Below are 11,619 nucleotides of genomic sequence, written 5' to 3' on the forward strand. Positions count from 1 at the left end.
GACAAAGGAGATTAATCAGAACTGGCTTTGACAAGCACTGTGGCAATGGGACAATTAAAACAGACTTTCAAGGGGGGTAAAAAAAGAGAAACGAACTGGGGGGGAGGGTAGAGAAAATAGTGCAACAATGAATGAATGGAAACCCCAAATCTCTGTAAATGTTCATTAAAATTAATAAAATTTAATTAAAGAAAAAGAAAAAGTAGAAGAAACCAGTCAGAAATAGATAACCAATACCTATTTTAAAAATGTACAAGGCAACTACACTTTCCCATTTGAAATTTAAAAAAAAAAAAAGAAAGAAAGAGAGGTCAGGTAGACTAAATACAAAAGAGACCTTAAAAGCTTGTGGTCCTAATTTTAGCTTGATAACGTGGAATCACATGAATATTCACTACAAGATTCAGGCCAATTATGTCTAGTGCTAGGACCTTTTTAACCAGACAGCTTAAAAGAGTGGGAAATCATATCAGTGCTATAAACGGAATAGCTGCTTAATACATCAGATTGTTAAAAGCCATTCAGGTTTACCCACACTTTTTACCTTCCAAAAATATCTGAATAAACAGGTGAATACACTAGGGTGTGATCAATACACAGGAAGAAACTTAGCTAAGTAGTTATATAATTTTCATTATCTCTAAAATGCAAGCTCTTAATAACAAATGATAAGTCACTTAGTACTGTGGTTACACAAAAGAATCTCATTTTTCAAAATTATAATCATTTCTCTAAAAGCATAATTTTTAAAGAATATTCAACATTTACTGGACATCTTTTTACCTTGCATATTTCTATATAAAATCAATGATACCATTTTCCCTTCTAAATTTTGAAAACAAAAAAAAAAAAACCAAAACAAAACCAACCACATCTTCAAGAGACCTTATAACAGAATACATATTCAAGAAAGAAAACAAATAATTTCTCTTCCGCTTGTGTCCATGTCCCACCAATGAAAATTTATACGTAGAGATATCTTAAGGTAGTGAGATAAAGTCTTTTGTTTTCTTTATTATCTGTGGCTCTCTTTTCTTAGGGAGTTTTTTTGTTGGAAGGACAGGAAATGGTAAATTTAAAACGTCCTTTTTATACTGGGTTACCCCAGCCTGTGGTCTCCATGCGTCACAGAGGAGCACAGACATGCTGTGGAAGACGTGGCCTCTTGCTCATGGTTCATGCTGATGTTCAAAGGGGTCAAAGGACCCCGAAGCACACCCAGGCTTTATTGTCCCCTCCTAAAAACAGAAGCCAGCTATCACAGAGCATGAAAAGATTTTTAAAAGAAGAAATCTTCCATAATGGTAGAACAAGGGGAGTAGAAGAAATGTCCATAACTGACAAAATCCAAAACTCAAGCCTTTTGTTGTAAATTCGGATTCACAACAACCCTGTCCCCACATTTTTGAGTTAAGGGTGCCAGAGAAGTACAAATTCAGTGTTGCTGAGTCACTAAAGTAGAACTTGCTCCATAGGATTTCCAAGACTATAATCTTTATGAAGCAGATTTTATGAAACATCTTTCTCCTGTGAAGTGATTGGTAGGTTCAAACCATGGACCTTTTTGGATCTCAGCCAATCACTTTAGCTAACCACCGCACATCCAGGGTTTCGGATAAGGATGTAATAGGATTCAAGAATTGTTATGGGATATTTCTGCCTCCAAGGATGTTAAAAAGAGGTAATGGGGGGATCAACACTTAATCACAGACTGAAAGCAAACATACTATGGAAAGAAATCAGAGGCAAATCATTGAACATTTGCTGTTCAATAGAAGGTAAAATTCTTACGGGTGGGAGTGAGGAGATGTATTATTCCTAAAGCAAAATCATTAGCCATGAAATAATAATCTGTAAAACTATTTCCTGCTAGAATTTGCCCATTTTCTTTGGACCATCTTTATCTATTCCTGGATGTGTCTCAGGCATTATTTAGTCATTCAGTAGTTATAACCCAAATCCACTGGCCACCTCAAATCTTTGGGCACTCAAAACTTTTCCAAGAAAAATTTCAGGCATGAGAACCTCTCATTTCTCTAGTAGATAAAGGAACGGCTACAGAAGAGAGACGCTGCAAAATACCAAATACTGGATTCCATTTTGGCATCCAGATGTGCTGTGGAGCTTCTCTGGAAAACAAGGTCATGGTAAGTCTTTTCCCATGGAGTCGATGAGGCCATCTGCTGGTGTTGAAGGTTGCTCCATAAGCAGCCTTCTCCATTAGCATCTCAGTTGTTTTGCTACAAGAGTGAAATATTCTGAAAAAAAAAACCCCTGAGTGTTTTGGTACAAGCTGGGTACCCCAACAGTACTGGTTTGGCGGTTTGGCTGCAGTTGTTTAAAAGATCAACCAGAGAATCAAGTTTACAGAAAACAGCCTGTCTCAGAAGCCAGCCCAACATAGTCTGCAAAGTCAGATTATAAAAACTATTGAGTTCTCAAAAAAATCTAAGGTAAACAAAATAAAATACTGTCTCCTCCCCAAAAATCTGGTCTGCAATCTTCTTGAATTTTTGGTCTCTGCGATCTAACATTTGTGCTAATGAAGAAAAGGAAATGATAGTAAAAACATTGTTTATATATCTTTCTCCCCTAAAGTGACCGCTTCCTGACTACTCGCTTCCAGGTGTAATATACATGCTCTCAGCCACAGATGGCTTGTTTTTAGGTGCCATCTGGCATTCTCTGCTCTCAGTGAGGATCCACCTGATATCAGTAATGACATCCCTGGTGGCAGGATCCCGTCTGAATCCAGCTTGAATTTCTGGCAGTTTCAGAAGTTCTATGTATGAACTACAGGCTAATCTAGACGTTTTGGATGATTTTCAGCAGTATTTTGCTTATCTGTGATACTAGTGATATTTTTCAATAATTTCCACATTCTGTTGAATTACCTTTCTTGGGAATGGGAATAAACTTGGATCTCTTCCAGCCAGCCAGCCAGCCAGCCAGCCAGCTGTCCTCTAAATTTCCTATCATAGACTGGTGAGCACATCTAGGACTACATCTGTCATTTTAAACAAGTCAATTTGTATCCCATTGATTCCTGGGGCCTTATTTTATGCCAATGCCCTCACTGCAGCTTGAACTTCTCCCTTCTTTAGGATTGGCCCTTGATCATATGGTATTTCCTAAAATATTTCAGTGTCAGTCATTTCTTTTCATGACAGTGGTTCTGTGTTCCCTCCATCTTCTTATGATGCTTCCTTAATCATTCAAAATTTTGCCCATAGCATTTCTAAATATTGCAACTTAAGGCTTGGGTTTGGTTTTCAGTTCTTTCAGATTGAGAAATGCCAAGTGAGGTCCTCCTATTTTATTTTCCAATTCTAGGTCTCTCTATGTGGTGTTGTTGTGTACTGTAGTCAGAACCAACCCATAGCTGACCCTCCAGTGGGTTTTCAGAGGCAGTTAATCGTTCTGGAGGATGTTGCCCATACTTCTTCTAGGGAGCAGCGGGTGACCTCGTACCAGGTATCGTCAGGGTTGTAGCACAGCTTCTTGACACTAGGCCACCAGAGTTCCATAGGTCTCTGCACATTCCATTATAATTGCTTGCTTTGTCTTTCTAGCTGGCCTTTGAGGTTTTCTGTTCAGCTCTTTTACTTCAATATCTCTTTCCTTTGTTTTGGCTTCTCTATGTTCTAGTGTAATTTCTAAAGTCTCTTGTGTCATCCATTCATTTTATCTTTTTCTTTCTCTTATTTCTTTGTAATGAATGACCTTTTGCTTTCTTCATAAATGATATCCTGATACCCTACCACAACTCATCTGATCTTCTAATCATTGGTGTTCAATACTTCAAACCTATTCTTGAGGTGATTTTTACATCCAGATGAGATAGATTTAAGACCATATTTTGGTGGACTTGGTTTCATTTTCTTCAGCCTCAATTTGAGCTTTCACATGAGTAATTGATCATCTTTTCCACAGTCGACACCTGGCCTTCTTTTGACTGCTGATATTGAGCTTCTCCAACTCTTCCTTCCCCAGATGTGGTCAATCTGATTTCTGTGCCATCCATCTGATGAGGTTCATGTGTGAAGTTACTATTTGTGTTTCTTAGGAGAGGTATTATTGTTTTGCATCCTCTAGTCAGAACTAACCCATACCTGACTCTTCAGTGGGTTTTCAGAGGCAGTTAATTATTTGGGAGGAGATTGTCCATTTTTCTCACTTGGAGCAGCTGGTGGATTCAAATGCCTGTCTTTGGGATTACAGCACAGCTTCTTACCACAAGGCCACTATAGCTGAATAAATCACTCATCAGATGAGATCCACATATGCAATTATCATTTTTGGTTTTTAATAAGAGTACTTGCTGTGAATCTACTATTTATTGTACAAAATTCAGTCATTTATTCTTCATCCTCATTTGTGTCTCAAAGTCCATAATTTCTTACTACTCAACTTTTTTGTACTCATCCTTCTTCTTCATTTTCAACTTTTGTGTTCCAGTCACCAATTATTGTTAATGGATCTTAATTATATGTTTGATCAGTTTTACACTGAAAAAGTTGGTAATTGAGAAATCCTCAATTTCCTCAGGTTTGGCTTTACTTATTGATGTGTATTTTTGAATAATAGCTTCCTTGCATACATTAGAATAGTATCCTATTGCTCACAACATTATAGTTCAGGATGGATCTTGAAGTGGTCTTTTAGCTATGAATACAACCCCATTTTTTCTTATTTTAATTTCCAGTATCATAGATGTGGCAGTGCCAGAGATATTATTGCTGACTCGGATTGATGTTGGCTGGAAACAGAGAATACTAGAAGGCTGTCTATCAGTGTTTTTTTGACTATCCAAAGGCATTTGACTGCATGGTTCACATAAAAAATTTTGGCTAACATTAAGAATAATGTGACTCCCAGATGACTCAATTGTGTTTATGTGAAGCCTACACCTAGACCAAGACGCAGTGGTTTGACTAGAAAAAGGGAACACTGCATAGTTTAAAATTGAGAGGTGTGTGTTACAGCTGTATCCTTTTCCATACCTATTCAATCTGCATGCTGAGCAGATCATTTGAAAAATTGAACTGTATGAAGAAGAATGTGACATCTGATTGGATCAGATGACTTATCAACACCTGTGTTATACAGATGGCACAACCTATTTACTGAAATTGAGGAGGACTTGAAATACTTACTGCAGAATATCAAAGACTACAGCCTTCATTATGGATTTTACAACAATATCAAGAAAACAAAAATCCTTACCACTGGGCCAATAGGAAACATCATTATAGATGGAGAAAAGGTTGAAGCTGTGAGTGATTTAATTTTACTTAGCTCTATAATCAGTACTCTTGGAATAAAAATGTGTGTTACATTAGGAAAATCTGCTGTGAAGGGCATCTCCAAGGTACTAAAAAGCATTGATACCAGTTTAAAGACTAATGTGTGCCTGACCCAAGCCATGCTATTTTTTATTGCTTGCTGTGCATCTGAAAATTGTACAGTGACTAAGGATGACAGAAGAATCAATGTCTTTGAATTATGGTGTTGATGAAAAGTACTGGATGGACTGACAAAAGAACACAAGTCTGTGCTAAAGAAAGTGGAAGCAGGTTGCTCCCAGGAGGCAAGGATGGTAAAACTTCATCTCACACACTTTTGGTATGTTGTTTGAAGGGACCAGTCCTTGGGGAAAGACATCATACTATGAAAAGTTGTATATCAGCATAAGAAAGGAAGACCTTTGACAAGATGAATTGACATGATGACTGTTTACAAAATACTGCAAGGTTCAGATCTGTTGTTCATAAGGTTGATATGTGTCCACTTGAAGGTACATACACAACACATTGTAAAACAAGTAGCCTAACCATAGCTATGCTTATAAATTGAGTTGCTTTGGAGCCTGTACACAAAATGAAAGGAATAGCAAATGAGGCACAGAATAGCAGTGTAAGGAAAGCTGCCAATATGTTTTAACATAGAGGTCAAATAGATCCATTTTTATTACTCCATTAAAAAGATTATAAAGGTTTTTTTTGTTCTCATCTGAATTTCAAGCAAGGTGAAAAACTTGATTTTATTCTGTATTGTTAGATAATCATATAGGATTAGATACCAACAGTATTTAGTTAATTCCTTTGTATAAGAGGTGCTTCACCTATTGTCAAATTAGCTTTATAATTTTTAAAACTCTTCTACAAGTGTACTGATATACAATTACTATGACACTTAGCCACCATTAAGCAAGGTGTCTTTCTTATGTCCTGCTCTTGGCACATATTAAAACTTTTCCTTCGCTCACACATAGCCCACATAATAATTCTAGGTATTCTTTGGTTAGAGGTTTTTAATTGCTAAGGGGGAAAAGGCAGGTTTGAAATGTCTACCCCTCCTAAAAATGTAAACTTGTCACAAGAAAACACTAGTTTTATTTATGTAAGATTTACATTTTGACAATAATCAACTCTTTTTGGTGGGGGGAATAAAAAGGAAATTCAATCCCTCCACATCTTCATGTTACCTTTGCTTTTATAAAGAATGCTCACTATTAAGGTGCATCATTAATACAGTAGTAGATCATGTATTCTTGAACTTCACAGTTTTATCACAGTGAAAACAAACTATACTGGTGAGAGTGCTTATCTCAAAAGCACACTTTGAAAAGGAAAGGGGTTCAGGACTGTACTGCCAATTTCACTTTTATTTTTACAACTTCCAACTAGATATCATGCTTAGGACATTACTTATGAAAGGAATACTTTTGATGGAAATATATTACTAGAATCATGACCAAATCGGAATTACTGCTCTGTGCTTTAACACACTATTAACAAAGGGCAGAGAATTGTTTGCTTGAAACAGATTTTATAATAGTTTATATTTGCACACAAATCCTGTTTTTTGCACAAAAACCCTTTGATTGTTCAGCACCATCAAATTTTTTGAATTTTTTGTTGAAAAATGAAAATCTCATCTGTCATCTATTCTCAGTAAAAAAAAAAAAATTGTTCAAGAAATCAGCTGATTTATTCAGACCAAAGAAACTGACATTTGAAAGAAGTTCTTTCCAAGCTACAAATTAATCAAACACAGACTAGTTCCAGGAGTATGGTAGGACCCAAGTAAATTAGAAGGCTAAGAAGAAGAACTACACATAACTGATAAAAGCTTCAGAGAATTTGACTAACGAATGCGCCAGTGTCTCAAGGCAAAGAAAGTTTTTCCACACCTATCAGTTTCAACCTGTATGCAGAACAGATTATCTGGGAGGCTGGGCTCTATGAGGAGAAATGTGGGGTCAAGACTGGTGGAAGATCTATCAACAATCTGCGTTATGCAGATGACATAACCTTGCTTGCTGAAACTGAAGAGGACCTGAAGCACCTGCTGCAGAGGGTCAAGGACTGAAGCCTCCAATATGGATTAAGGCTCAATGTCAAGAAGACAAAGATTCTTACCACTGGACCAATTGGTAGCATCAGGATGGATGGTGAAGAGATTGAGATTGTACACAGCTTTAGTTTGCTTGGCTCCGTAGTCAACAGTCTTGGCACCAACAGCCAGGAAATTAAAAGGCGCATTACCATGGGAAAGTCTGCTGTTAGGGACCTCTCCAGGTTACTGAAGAGCAATGGTGTCTCTCTGGAGACTAAGGTGCATCTGGTACAGGCCATGGTTTTTGCTATCACTTGTTATGCATCAGAGAGTTGGACAATGACTAAGGAGGATAGAAGGAGAATTCATGCCTTTGAGCTGTGGTGTTGGAGAAGAGTATTGAGGGTACCCTGGACTGCTAGGAAAACAAGCAGATTCATCCTGGAAAGGGTCAAACCAGGCGGCTTCTTGGAGGAAAGGATTCTGAGGCTCGGTCTATCATACTTTGGACATGTTGTAAGGAGGAATAGGTCCTTAGAGAGGGACATCATGCTTGGTAGGGTGGAGAGACAGTGCAGGAGGGGAAGGCCCTCTATGAGGTGGATTGATTCAGTGACTGGGGTAATTAGGATGGGAGTGTCAGAGACAGTGTGATTGGCACAGGACAGAGCAGAGTTTAGGGCTGTTGTACATAGGGTCACTATGAGTCACAAGCGACTCGATGGCACATAACAACCACCACCACCAGTTTCCTATATTTTCACTGACTAGTATCAAAGTCCTTCAGTAGACGATTTGTGCAAAAATTTGTTGTTGTTGTTGTTGTTAAGAGCTATTAAATAGACTATGACTCATAACAAACCTATGAACGACAGATTTGAAGTGCCCTGTGTCATCCTCACATCTCTGAAATACTCCGAGTCCATTCGATACACTGTGCCAATTTATGTCATTGAGAATCTTCTCCTTTGCCATCTTCCACTTTTCTAAGCCTGATGTCTTTTCCCAATGGCTGGGCCCCCTTAGCAATATGCTGAGAGTATGTAAATTAAAGTTTTGCCATCCTTGCAAGGTAATTTCTTTAATTACTTTGATTTTCTCTTTGAATTCCTGCATCTACTGCAAAAATAGAATGAGTTCTTATGTTAGGGACCACATTGGTCAGGTGGAGTCTGTGGAGGAAAGGTTGGGACAGATGCTGGTGGGTGAGAGGGTGTGGAGGGAAGAAAACAGCTTAACCTGGGGACCAACTGAGGGTGATAATCAAGCGGAGGAGCTGGGCCTGACTACCCAATCAGCACCAAGAAATAAATATACAAGCCTTACCTTAAAAGGAAGACATTAATACTTCAGCAAGTGTGAACATGAGGTTAAGAAGCAACCTAGTAACAGTAACAGCAGGAAAGGACTCATTCCTTAGAAGCATGTAGCTAAGAAGGGCATCATTTGACGAGGGATAAAACTCAGAAGGAGGAAAAGCCAGGCTAGGAGGATTAATGGGAATGAAAATCACAGAGGGGAAGCGGGAAGTGTGGTTACATCTATGGTTATATCATTTAATGAATGTAATAAATCCAAATGAATGGTAAAAAAAAAAAGAAGCAAACTAGTTAACATAGTAGGCAGTAGAGTTTCAGTAACATCAACAATAATGGATCAGAGTGGGAACCTCCAGCAATACCATCTAATTTATCTGAACACAACTATCCCTCATTTACATAAAACCCACTCCCAAATGCTGTATTAACACCTAACCAAACCTCACCATCTTCTCCACCATCTTCCTTTCTGTGAAGAGTGACCCATTCTATAGTTTTTCTCTCTGGACCAGACTGCCTCTACTTTCTTATAAACCAACTTGACCTTCTCTTTGACTCCTGCCTCCTCAGTTTTCCCTCTGGCAAGCCTGACGGCTCAAGACTATTTCAAACAGGTCAGAACATGCACTTGAAAGTAACTGAAATTGCTGTGCATTCTGGTGCTTTTGTGGCACAGACCTTCATGTTGTCTTCCACCATGTTCAATTCTTTGATCAAGAGAGATTGAAGCTAGGGCACTCCCATATGCTTATCCTAACGTGACATCTTTGAAAGCTTCAGCAGTGTTAAAGGCCATTTATTGCTCCTAAAAGCTGGTGTTAAATTTGTTGATCTCTGAGTCACAAGACTTGCATCACCACAAGTGTCAGGGGCTTAAAGTGAGCCAAAATGTTATTCTTCTTTTGATTCAGTGTGTGTTGTAATTTCTCAAAAAACTCCTTCCTTTTGTCAGAATCTTTAGTCAGTAACTGTAGGGATTTTTTCCCCCTGTTAGTTTTCAAGCTATTCAAGTGAGAAAGAGCATTCCTACAATGCCAGGTGTCACAGCTCTGAAGAGACTGAAAAGTGCTTCTTTCCTGAGTACAGGCATCTTCAATAAAACAGAAGATGTGCTTGGTGTGGTCAGCATGCGTAGCACAGATCAACTGCATGCCAGTCAGAAAATGTGGAGAGGCTGAACCAAGTGTCCTTTGCACACATGCATTTTGGGAACAATCTTGTTTTGCTATACCTTTCCACAATGCCCTTCAGGGAATAGGTGATCTGCAAGCTATTGATTTCAGTAGCTGAAGTTTTCTTGGAGCAGGTGGGACACTGAAATAGAGCTGGTCTCCAAGGTGAATTCCATGAATCCCCCCTCTAAGAGCCCTTCTAAACATATTATTTTCTTTTGAAGTTGTGTGATGAGGATAAAAGTGGAGGATCATTAAACAGACCTCAACAGAATGGGCCGGTGAGATCTTCAAGTGGCTCCAGCACATCCTCTGTTCCATGTAAGCAGATATTATCCAAAGGGCTACTATTTTCTAGGCCAAGGTGAACAGATTTTTTTCACATTGTAACTGACAGTCAAAGTTGAGGTTCTTGGGGAATGTTGGGGAGGAAGGGAGGGCCTCTGGACAGGACAGATTGCCTAAGCTCCAGATAAGTGGAAGCCTCCCAATGGCCGTTAATATAGGTTAGAGAAAGCGCCCCTGTGTTTGGCTGTACTGGCTTGAGAAAACTCACCACCTGGGAAGACAGCTGCCACATCTGTTGAACCGGGAGTAGTCTGCACAAGGCTGAGGTTTTCCTAACCAATCCGCATGTCTCACATTTGTAAGCTCACCCTACCCTGTTTTCCTGTTTATATAAGTGCAATGCAGTCCCAATAAAATTGAGCTGGATCAACTCTCTGATCCTCTCCCAGAGTGGTGTGTCTCCATCATGCTTACCCCCTTCAGGGTGTTGCTGTTAAGTTGTCGGCAAACAGACAGTGACATATGGTGCCCAGAACAGGGATGGACCTGATGAAGTATTGAGTGAGTACCCTCTGTGCTCATTCCAATCAGGGTTTTGGGTGAGTATTTTTTGCCCTCACTCCTGTCAGGTATCAGATGAGTACCCCTTTCTGTGCTCACTCCCCTTAGGGAATAGAGACCTGACGTTGTCCTGGGGGCCTGACGCAGTCCTGGGGGCCTGATCTAGTTTTGGGGGCCTGACGTAGTCTTGGGGGCCTGATGTAGTCTTGGGGGCCTGACGTAGCCTTGGGGGCCTGATGTAGTCTTGGGGACCTGATGTAGTCTTGGGGATCTGATGTAGGCTTAAATTTGACATAGGTGGAAGGGAAGGGACCTGGCAAAAATTTACCTTATCGGGTAAGCACCCCTTGCTTAGGCAAAAAGCAAGGAATAATTCTTTCTTCTTCTTCTTTCTTCTTTCTGCACTTGCTCCTGTCAGGGAGCAGAGAACCTGACATAAGTCCATCTTATCGGGCAAGTGCTTTAATTTGGCAAATAATTTAAACAACTCAGCAAGCAATTGAAAAGATTTGGCAAGCAATTTGAGAGATCCTCAAGTAAAGTGTTTAATGGCCTTGTTAGAAAGTGGGGAGGTCAAACTTACAGTCTCAAACTTCTTCCTTTTGGACGACAGTTGTTGATTTTGAAAGATCCTCAAGGAAAGTGTTTTAATGTCTTGTTAGAAAGTGGGGAGGTCAACTCCCCTTTCCAGCAGGAAGTAGCTAAGAGGATGTGGCACCCCCTCTCCTAAAGAATCAGGATGAAATCTGTCTCAGGGGAAATGACAGGGAATGGCAAAGGACATGTTGACAAAGGAGATCAATCAGAACTGGTTTTGACAAAGACTGTGGCACCATTAGAAGAAATAAATACACCATCAATTGTTTAGCCCCCTCCCCCGCTAACAAAAGATAAAGTGTTATTGACAGGGGATCTAAAAACAGCCCTAAAGAATTTAG

At 39.4% G+C, this 11,619-nt stretch overlaps 1 pseudogene; it reads right to left on the minus strand.

The window, feature by feature from the left end:
- Nucleotides 1–9,408: 9,408 nt before the first annotated feature.
- Nucleotides 9,409–10,976, minus strand: LOC102877118 (annotated as a pseudogene).
- Nucleotides 10,977–11,619: the final 643 nt, after the last annotated feature.

Source organism: Elephantulus edwardii, unplaced genomic scaffold (genome assembly GCF_000299155.1).
Source record: "Elephantulus edwardii isolate Elephantulus edwardi_28Jun2011 unplaced genomic scaffold, EleEdw1.0 scaffold00059, whole genome shotgun sequence".
In the NCBI taxonomy this organism is placed as follows: Eukaryota; Metazoa; Chordata; class Mammalia; order Macroscelidea; family Macroscelididae; genus Elephantulus; species Elephantulus edwardii.